This window comes from Mustela erminea, chromosome 21, assembly GCF_009829155.1.
Source record: "Mustela erminea isolate mMusErm1 chromosome 21, mMusErm1.Pri, whole genome shotgun sequence".
NCBI classification, from domain to species: Eukaryota; Metazoa; Chordata; class Mammalia; order Carnivora; family Mustelidae; genus Mustela; species Mustela erminea.
Genome location: NC_045634.1, coordinates 25,345,639 through 25,357,186, shown reverse-complemented (window position 1 = coordinate 25,357,186; position 11,548 = coordinate 25,345,639).

The window sequence follows — 11,548 nt, the reverse complement described above, 5'->3', positions numbered from 1 at the left end:
AAAAAACAACAACACTAAAATACATGACCTCCCTTAAGAATGGGTGCTACTGCCAAACACATTTTACAAGTGATAGACTGAGCCTCAGCAAGTTCACCTGTCTCCCAGAGTCCTTCAGCTAACATGGAGTATGACCTTGAACTCATATCTTGTCTAATTCCAAAGTCGCCATGCTATGTATGCGCTAAAATATCTCCAGCAGTCTCCTGTTACTTCCTGGGTCAAGTCCCACACCTCTGTTCAATATCCAGTGTCTCCACAACTGGGCTTCACCAAGCTGTCTAGTTGACTGCGTTCTGCTCTCCAGGGTGGTACCCTTCTTCTTAACTACCCCCACCTTCCTATGTAGTGGGTGGAGCACAGACATTGAATCACAATTCTGACATTTAGTACTCTTACTTGTAAAATACCCATCTCATAATCCCAGATTGCTGTGAGGATTAGATATAATGAACATACAGGGCGTGGCATGGTGCAAGGAATGTAACAGGTACATAATAGATAAGACCCACTGTTGACGGGTGGTATCCCTTCTGCCTCTGTGCCTTTGTTCATGATCCTACCCATATATAATGCTTGTCCTTCCTATTGGTCTAACCCAACAGTTCTTAAAGACCAAATCCCACCTTTATGAAACTCTGCTCTACTCCAGCAAACACTGATCTCTCCCCTCTACATTTGTGAATACACTTTTTGTACACACGAGATGACTAGTATTATATACAATCTTATTCTCCAGTGGTTTCCTGCAAATGAGACTCACATGTGACTTGTGCACTCCCTTGTATTTCTTCTGTTCTCATCTTCTTTCTGTTCCCATCACAAAGGTCCTGGAGTGTACCTGGAGTGTACAAAGGCCTTGGCAAAGTGTACTGGAGTGATTCATTTATGGATTGATGGAGAAATTTAAACTTTAGGAGAAGCGTGAGAGAAAAGAGAGCAAATTGGGTATTATCTTGTTTGATTTGATTTAGCGATCAGTTTATCCTATAAGATAAGGCCTGGACCAGGAGAAGTGGTTCAGAAAAACAGCTGATAACATCTATGGTCTAGGGAAAGAGAAACAGTAGATCTCTATATTACTGAGCTCTTACTTTGAAGAAATGACTTGAGATAGATTTTCAGGGAATGGTAGTGAAAGAGACAGAGTTGAGAGTGAGAATCAGTAGCCTGGTAATAGTGAAAGGAGGATTCAAGACATTCTTTTTTCTTTTCTTTTTTTTTAAGTGACAGAAAAAAACAGGAAATACGTTTCAACAGAAAATCCAGAGGTTACATTACAGAAGTAAGACTGTGACTGACCTCAAGAGTAAGAGGAGAAGCCCTAAATGAGCTCAGGGACCCAGTAAATTGGGTCGTGGGAAGCCAGAAGCTTTGCCTAACTAGCTACTAATGAAGGAAATTAGATAACCATGTTATTTTGAAAGAAACCAGATTATGTTTATTGAGTGATCTGAAAGAAATGAAGGGGTTAGATATGGATGCTTTGTGTTGGTTTCTGAGGCTCTGACCCACCAGAGAGTCATTTTGCCTTATTCATGGAATTGCCAAGATGGGCGGCCATCTTGACAAGCTTATGAGGTTTGATGGGTGGGAATGGCCAGCAGCAAAAATAAGTTAAAAGGAGAGAATGTGCTGATGACTTTGAACCCCTTCTAATTCTGTTGAGATGTAACTACATTAGTTAGAGTGAAGACAGAGTAAGCAGCAGGAGTGTCATTAAGTCACATGGAAAGCACCATCTTTGACTGTGCCAAGCAGCAAGGCTGTTTACTCCAAAGACTGCAGCATGTAAGTTCTTCAAGGTAAAGGAGAAGAGGGATATGTCAGCCAGGTTGGCTAACTGTATCCAACCGTCCCAGAATTCCAGTGATTCGCCTCACATCCAGTCGGGTGGTAGGCATATGGCATTTCCCATGATGATTCACGGACATGGCTTCTTTCATGCAGTTCTACCATCAACACAGGATTTCAAAATCACCTTGGTATCTTCTAGTCGGCAGATGGGGGAGTGGGGCAGAATTTCCTTAGCCCCTCAGGGCCAGTATAACCTCCATTATATTCCATTTATGAGTGTGGATTATATGTTTTCACACAGATGTTACAGTGATAGGGAAATTAATTCCACTGTGTTCTCAGGAGGATGAAAGAGGCTGGGTGAAAGAGTCAACCTCTTTAGAGAAAAAAATATAGTATTGGGCTGGGTAAAAAGTAAACCAGGTAATAATTCATATTTTTCTGTCCATCAGCATACCTTTAAATGTGGGATGATTTAACTTTCTATTTCAAACAGCTGTTTTGGACTGTGAATACTCAAAAAGCATAGGGGTTCCATATGCTTTTTGGTAAAACATATGAGTAAATGAAGAGGGCAAGAATAAATTTTTGAATGCACGTGTTATTAAATCAGTGACGCTTCTACAGCAATATGGCGGAAGCTAATTTTGCCTCACCAAGAAACAAAGAAAACGTAAAACTCTGTGAAGCAGAAATGAGAACGGAACTATGAAAATTGATCAGAGACAAAAATTATACAGCATTGAAATAGTTGAAATCCAGTGACCTTAATGTTCCATAATCGCTTTGGCTGGGGGCATTTCATTTTAAAGGTTATTTTTCTAGTTTTAGGTCTCCTAAACACTTTCGAACTGAAGGAAATTATTATTACTTGCATGCAAGTAACTTAATTTACAAAGCTCAGGGAATTTTCCAGAAGCATCAAAAGTAGATTTGAAGGTAAAAGCACCTGACCAGTATGATACAGCTTATAGAGATAGGGAAGGTCATTCTGAAGCAACAGCATGAGGGATAGGAGTTGGAAATAGACTAGAACTTTTTATGTGTGGGATAATTCTCGGACTCTCCTGGAAGACACATAGATCTACTTAAAGTTAGTCCAAGAACCATGCTTTCTCCCTACAGAGTCCTTGGGTAACAGAAAAGATGTCTCCATTCTAATTTCAGCTCTTTACAGCAGACAGAGGTCGTCTAGCTTAACGCCCATTTTAACTTGAGGGAAATTCCTCAGAGAGGGAAAATGATTTGCTTAAGGTCACAGATGAAGTAGATAGTCTAATTCCACTCCAAAAGGACACAGGAGCAAACCCATGGATGTGTTGAAACCGAGGCTGTTTGGATGCAAAATATCACAGGTGCTTTGACAGAATGTGGGATGGGCAGTAAGAAAGAAGGAGGCCCCTCATTCCTGAAGCAGTGGGTGAAGAAAGACTCTATAGTCAGGTGGGTGAGGCCTGGAGCTGGGGGTTGCAAACAGCCTTCAAGTGCTCAGAAAAGAAGAGGGCGAAGAACTGCTTTCTGGAATCTGTCTGTTTCATTATAGGAGGAAAAGACATTATAGGAGGAAATGACACTATGGGTCAGTTCAAGCCCCAGAGATGGGGCCAGGCTGGGTGCCAAGGCCACCAAAAACCGAACTGGAATTCAGAATAAGGCTGGCCTCCCTCCCCGTGGCCTAGAGACTAGAGCGGGCAATAGATCTGGGCCCGAGGAGGGAGTGGGCCCAGGGAGTGGGAATACCCAGCTAGAGATGAAGGCAGGAAGAGAGGGCTGGGACTATGGCAAGTGCTTCTGGACGCTGCCAGGTGTGACAGACAGCAAGGTCCCTCAGGAGTCACCTGAGCCCAGATATTGCGACCAGGCCACCGGACTAGTCTGGGCTGGTGGTTTCTTCTCAAGCCCCACTAGGTATGCAGGAGGGTAGACACTTCTGTGTTGGGTCTGTGGCATTCAGGGCTGGCTCTGGGGCTGGGGGTATGAGAGGGTCAGGAGGCTGGAAGTGGATTAGGAAGCAAGGACCCCAGAAGCAGGGAAGATTAAATAGAAATGAGGACCAGACCCAGCAACTCTGTGTGTCCCCGAGGTCTCAGATGGGTCTTCTAAAGACCTTAGGATCGCCACTCAGTGTTGTCACTTAGTAGTTTACTTGACCCTGGGCAAATTTCCTGTCCTTGCTAGCTTGTAGCTTCTTCCTTTCATTTAAAAAAAAAATATTTATTTATTTATTAGACAGAGATCACAAGTAGGCAGAGAGGCAGGCAGAGAGAGAGGAAGAAGCAGGCTCCCTGCTGAGCAGAGAGCCCGATGCGGGGGTTCGATCCCAGGACCCTGGAATCATGACCTGAACCAAAGGCAGAGGCTTTAACCCACTGAGCCACCCAGGGGACCCAAGCTTCTTCCTTTTAAAGGGTCAAATAACACAGCTGGTAAGTAGGGACACGGAATCTCAGCCAGCTGGTGATGGCCCGAAATTCACTCTGTGCCTAAGGCCCAGCTGCTAGAGCATCACGGGGGCTGCGTGAGGCTTGGGGAAGGGCGCTGGGCGGTGGGAGCTGTATCCTTCCCAGTCACCTTTCCTCTGGGGCAAAAACCCATTCTCCCAGATTTTCCCTCACAGGTCCATGATCCATTTCCTCCTCATCTGATCAAGTCTGGGGGGTGGACAAAGGCCGTGAAGAAAGAACCGCCTATCTAAATTATGTGACAGCCTATACCCATTTAGGTAACATCACTCACAGTGAGATGTACTAAATCCTTCCATGGCCTTCCATTGCCGGCTTCCGTGTGAGATACGAGTATCACCACTGCTACCAACCCTGTCACCTTGCTTCTATTATTAGCCCCGATTGATGGATGATGTCACTGAGGTGCACCCAGAATCACCCAAAGTTCTGGAATCAGAATTTGAACTCAGGCAGCCTGTGCTTTTGAGCCACCAGACCACACAGTCCTTCTCTCCTGGATTAAGCTACTAGATTATGAACAAGTAGCAAGAGAGGGAAGAGAAGGAATTTTTCATGGGAAGAACTGATAGCTGGAGTTTTGGGGGAGAGGGAGATGAAAAGAATTGAACTGGAGGAAAAAAAAAACCAGTTTTTGTGGGGGCAAGAGAGAGTAAAAGTTGTCTGGGGAATAAGATGAAGTCTTCAAAGCTGGTTTTATTCATGTGTCGTCATATACCGATAAACTAGGCCTTCATCGAGAAGCAGGAAGGAAACACGGTATCAGGCTCCAGGAGACTCAGGCTAAAACCAGATGTTTGGACACCTCTAAAGTCTAGTTTGGTGACAAGAGAGGTTTCTGACAGAGTGTGGAAATCACTGCCTAAAATAGATCCTTGGACCAAAGGTCACAGAATTACAGGAGGGCTTCAGCAAAGACACTGGGGTGGGGGTCTCTCTCTCTCTCTCTCACTCTCCTAGGATGCCTCCTGTCTCTGTGCAGAGCAGGGATGGAGGGGCGTTTCTGAGTCATTATGAAGAAACTCAAACTCCACTCATCCAGGTCAGGCTCCTTCCCTTAATTCTAGCCAAGATCAGACAAGAACAACAACAAAAAAACCTAGGGTCGTGACTAGGGGCAGAGAGGGCATGTAGAAATAAGGCCCCTGGGGACTTTTTTACATTGCAAAGCCCTGAAATTATTCTCAGTTTTGCTCTGTTGTAAGAGGAGACACAAGTTAGCAACCATCTCTTGGTGGAGAGGTGCGAGCCCAGAAGTCTACTAACCTCTGCCCAATATTTTCAGATCAGCTTTGTGAGTCTCTAGAAGACACATAATATCCTATGGAAGTAGGCAGAGGGACAAGATAATTATTCAAAAGTTATTGCAGGACTGTTTTTATTTAAAAAAAATTTTTTTAGAAGATTTTATTTATTCAACAGAAAGAGAGACAGCAAGAGAGCAAACACAAGCAGGGGGAGTGGGAGAGGGAGAAGTAGGCTTCCCGCCAAGCAGAGAGCCTGGTGTGGGGCTCAATCCCAGGACCCTGGGAGCATGACCTGAGCCCAAGGCAGATGCTTAACCAACTGAGCCACCCAGGTGCCCCCAGGACTGTTTTTAAAGGAAGAAAATCCAGGTACCAGAAAAGCAGAGCTCTTAGTCTTTTGAACACTGATGTAAACTATGATTGTGATGGACAAGAGTGACCAGGATTAACAGGGTAACTGAGGTCCACAGGCTTCTAGAAGCCAGAAAGAACAACACATAACAAGGAAAAGAGAAGAATGGCTGACTGAGCAGGAATAACAGGTCTCATTTCTTCAGTTTTGCCCTCTACCCCACCTCCTAGCTCAGCACGGCTAGACCTGCTCCTCTCGATGATGACCGCGGATGAGTTTACACCAAGGGAGAAAGCCTCAGCCTGAGCTAGTATTGCGTTTCATAATCGCTTCCCTTCTTCCACTTATGTTTTTTCCCAAATCTAGAAATAGCATACTTGGGACGCCTGGGTGGCTCGGTCGGTTTAGCAATCTGCCTTCGGCTCAAGTCATGATCCCAGGGTCCTGGGATCAAGTCCCACATCAGGCTCCTTGCTCACCGGGGAGCCTGTTTCTTCCTCTGCTCCGCCCCCGCCCCCCTCCCTGCTCTCTCTCTCTCAAATAAAAACATCAACTCTTTAAAAAAAATAGCATACTCATTGAAAAAGATTCAGAAAATACAGAAAGGGTCAAAACAGAAAATCCCTTGGAATCTCAGTATGTGCTATCCTTTGCCCTAAGAGTAAGGGGTCATTTGTCTTGTTCATCAAGCTCTATTCCCCAGATCCAGAGTAAGCAGCACATAGTTGGTGTCCAATACAACACCTTTTTTGGGTGTGACTCAACCTATGTTTTAAAATAGAATCAATCCATATACAGAGATTACATCTTAATATCTAATTACATATTATCCACTATTTCAAAGCATACTTTTTTGGGTAAACATGTACATATAATTTTTTCCTGTACATTCTTATTGTGCTAAAACACACATAACATAAAATTTATGATTTTAACCATTTTCAAGTATACATTTCAGTGGCAGGAAGTTCATTCGCAATTTGTACAACCATGGCCACTGTCCATTTCCAGAATTTTTTTCTCATCCCAAACAGAACCTCTGTCTCCATTAAACACTAACTCCCTAATCCTTCCTTACCCAGTACCTGATAACCTGTTTTAGCTTTATCTTTTGGCATTTACACATTCTAGGTACTTCATATAAATGAAATGTTTTTATTTTTTTTTAAAGATTTTTAAAAATTATTTATTTATTTGACACAGAGAAAGAGATAGCAAGAGCAGGAACACAAGCAGGGGGAGTGGGAGAGGGAAGCAGGCTTCCTGCTGAGCAGGGAGCCTGATGTGGGGCTCGATCCCAGGACCCTGGAATCATGACCCAACCCGAAGGCAGACGCCCAATGACTGAGCCACCCCAGCACCTCACATATAAATGAAATCTTACAGTATTTGACATTTTGCTTCTGGTTTATTTCATTTAGCATAACATTTTCAGTGTTCTTTCACGCTGGAGCATGTTAAGTCTGCATACTATTCCATTGTATGTATATTCTGCATTTTGTTTATCCATTCATCTATTGATGGACATTTGGGTTTTCCCAGTATTTATTGTTTTGCAACTCCTTTTTTCACTTTATAATTTCTCATTCATGGCAATCTCTTTTTGTGTTATATATTTCTATATATATGTTATATATTATATATACTCAATATGTTATATATTCTCACAAATATAAGAATATAACAGTGATAATTATCACATATAATTATCCATTTTATGATTTTATTTGACAATTTCCCTATGAGTGCACAAGAGATGACCTAATCATTCTCCTGTATTTGAACATTAGGTTACCTCAGACTTTTGCCATGGCAAGTAAGGCAGAAACCTCCTTGGACATGAAGGTCTGTCCAAGTGTGTGATGAACAATACTGTTTCTCAGTAATAGATCTCTGGAAGGCAAATTACCATGACAGTTATGTTATCTAAACTTCTTGATGTTTTCTTTCCAATTTGCTTCTCATATGGTTTTCTGGAAAGGTGCATGGGTCTTCTAGTTGTGAATGAGAAAGTTAATTGTCCCCTGTCTACACGGAGTGTTATCACATGAAATGTCTTTGCTAATGTTATTGATGAGAAAATTGTAGTCTTATTGACTGAAGTTGCATTTAGTGGGTTACGGGACCTCGCTCGGGCAATCTAATATGTCCGTGTCCCTCAGAGCAGCTCTTGTGACTTGGGCAGTGGAGAAGTCTGTAACAGTGGGGGTGGGGGCAGGAAAGGGGAAATGTGAGGGCACAGGTGGAGAGTGGGGGAGTGGGGACCAGTTAGCTGGAAGTAGGAGGATGGGGGGCTCTGATAAGTTAGACTCTACCTGCATTTATAATGTACTGAGTCCTAGCTCAGCTCTCTGCTACAACCTCGGTCACCACAAGCAGAATCTGCTCGGTTTCTCAGGCTAACAGGCCGGCTGCACTAATCTGCAGTCCCAAATGATTTCTACACAGTTCCTTTGGCTTGCCATGAAAAGGTGTTATTATTTGCATTTTTTTTTTTTACAATTTTATTTATTTACTTGACAGACAGAGATCACAAGTAGGCAGAGAGGTAGGCAGAGACAGAGAGGAAGGGAAGCAGGCTCCCTGCTGAGCAGAGAGCCAAAATGTGGGGGCCTCGATCCCAGGACCCCGAGACCATGACATGAGCTGAAGGCAGAGGCTTAACCCACTGAGCCACCCAGGTGCCCCTTATTATTTCCTTTTTGCAGATGAAAAAATCCAGCCTCTAATAGCTTAAGGAACTTTTCAAGGAAACACAAGTGTTAAGTAGCCCATCTGGGATTTGATGTACCTCACTATAAACCTACGCTCTTCCTTCTACATTCATTTTTTTTTTAAAGATTTTTATTCATTTGAGACAGAAAGCGAAAGAGAGAGAGAGAGAACACGAGAAGGGTGAGGGGCAGAGGAAGAAGCAGACTCCCTGCTGAGCAGGGAGCCTGATGCAGGGCTCGATCCTGGGATTCTGAGATCATGACCTGAGCCAAAACTCAACTGACTGAACTACCCGGGGGCCCACCCCACCCCCAGCCCCAGCCACCAACATTCACTTTTAAAAAGCTTCACAAACTTGACAAGTGCTGTAAATTTATACCAGGAACATAGAAAAGAATGTTTATTTTACTCGGATGTACCTTTTTAACAGCATTTTTATATAGATCAAAGAGGTTCCCAAGTGAATTGATAAGTAGAATTTTCTATTTTTAATGTTTGGATTTTAATAGCACAGTAGAATGCAGCAAACACACCAGAACCTAATCCCTGCTCTGCTGCTTGCTGTTTATTAGCTGTTCGACTTCGATAGATCCCTTCCTTGCTCCCAGCCTCAGTGGCTATGACATCCAATCCCCAGAGTGGTCGTGAAGTTAATGTGACAATATATGTAACTGAATCTAGCAACATAGGGGGCATGCATTTTAGGTGGCCAATAAAAAATTCTACAGGTCATGGTGAGATGGCAGTTGGCAAAAGGGAACAAACTGGGGACAATTCAGGAACAAAGGAACTAATGCATTTATTGCTAGTCTATATCTCTAAGGGAAAGGAAGATACATTTCTTTAACTTTTTATTGAAGTCTAACACAAATACAGAAAAGCGAGCAAATCGCCGGAAGTCTCAGTGAACTACCCCAAGTAATCCCACTCATGTATGTGATCACCTCCAGGACAAGAAATGGAACATAACCAGCGACTCGGAGCCCTCTTGGTTTCCCCTCCTCATCATTTTCCTTTCAGTCTTTCCCAGTGGTAACCAACTGAGTGTTGTTTAAACCAATGGGCAGAGTTTTGCCCATTTTCTATGAATGAAACTTGGCCCCTATCTCAGACCATATATAAACATAAAGCATCTAAAAAGTATGATGACTCTCACAGGCATAATTTTCAGTGGTGGGGAGGAAGAGTGGTTCAGGAAAGAATATCATTTACATAAAGTTGAGTCTTTTGAGTAACAAATTCTTAAGATAGCCATATTGGTCAATCTTTTCCCTTACAGTAATACTTTGTGACTTAAGACTTCCCGTCAATTAATCTCTGATAAAGAGGAGAAAACATCACAGGGGAAAAAAGAGTGTATTCAATAAATGGTGCTGGGAAAATTGGACAGCTACATGCAAAAGACTGAAACTGGACCCCCATCTTACACTATTTACAAAAATAAATTCAAAATGGATGAAAGACTTGAATGTATGACCTGAAACCACAGAACTCCTTAAAGAAAACACAGGCAGTAAGTTCTTTGACAACTCTCTCAGTGATGATTTGTTTTTAATTTCCAAAATAAAAAATCAACAAGAGGGACTATGTCAAACTAAAAAGCCTCTACACAGCAAAGGAAACCATCAACAAAATGAAAAGGTGTCCTACTGAATGGGAGAAGATATTTGCTAATCATATCTGATAAGGGATTAATATTCCAAATATATAAAGAACTCTTAAAACCCAATTCATTCCACTAAAGTAGCAAACCAACAATGTGATTAAAAAATGGAGAGAAGAACTGAATAGACATTTTTCCAAAGAAGACATCCAGATGGCCAAGAGACACAAGAAAAGATGTTCAACATTCCTAATTGTCAGGGAAATGCCAATCAAAACCACAATGAGATATCTCCTCACACCTTTTAGAAGGGCTAACATCAAAAAGGCAAGAAATGACAGGAGTTGGCAAACATGTGGAGGAAAGGGAAAGATGTTGTGCACTGGTGGTGGGAACGTTAACTGGTGCAGCCAATATGGACCCAGTATGGAGGTTCCTCAAAAAGTCAAGAGGAGAACTACCACATGACCCAGGAATTTCACTTCTGGGTATTTATCCAAAGAAAACAAAAACCCTAATTCAAAAAGATATCCACGCCCCCATGTTCATTGCAACATTATTTATAATAGCCAAGATAAGGAGACAACGTAAGTGCTTATTGACAGATGAATAAAGAAGAAAGATGGGGGAGATATATGTAGAATGGGATATCACTCAGCCATAAATAAGAACGAGATCTTGCCATTTGCAACATTGTAGATGGGCCTTGAAGGCATTTATGCTAAGAAATAAGTCAGAAAAGACAAATACCATATAATTTCACTTAAATGCAGAATCTAAAAAAAACAAATCAAAACAAAACAAAACAAAACAAAACCAGAAAAAGCCAAGCTCATAAGTACAGAGAAGACTGGTTGCCAGAAATTTAAATTTAATCAAATCTAACAGTTTATTTGTAGATTCTTTCAGATAGTCTATGTACATCACCAAATTATCAGTAGGAGTGGTTTTTTCCTTGTGTTCATATTCTTATACTTGTTTTCTTTATCTTGCTTATCAAATTGGCTGGACATTTTTGTCTCACTCTCAATTCCAGAGGGAATGTTTTAAACATTTAATCATGCTTGTGTAAGATTATTTATAGGCGCATTTTATTAGATTCAGGCAGTTTTATTTATATTCGCTAGAGGTTCTAAACACAAATATACATTGGATTTTGGCAAGTTCTTTTTCAGCATTTATCTAGAAGGTAGTATGATGTTTCCCCCTTCATTCTGTTAATGTGACAAATTTCATAAATCTTAAACCATTCTCTCTTTGTTCCAAGCATGATGGGTTTATTTTTAAAAAATATTTAATTTATTTATTTCAGAGAGAGGGGGACAGGGAGCACGAGCAGGGGCAGGGGCAGAGGGAGAGGCAGACTCTCCGC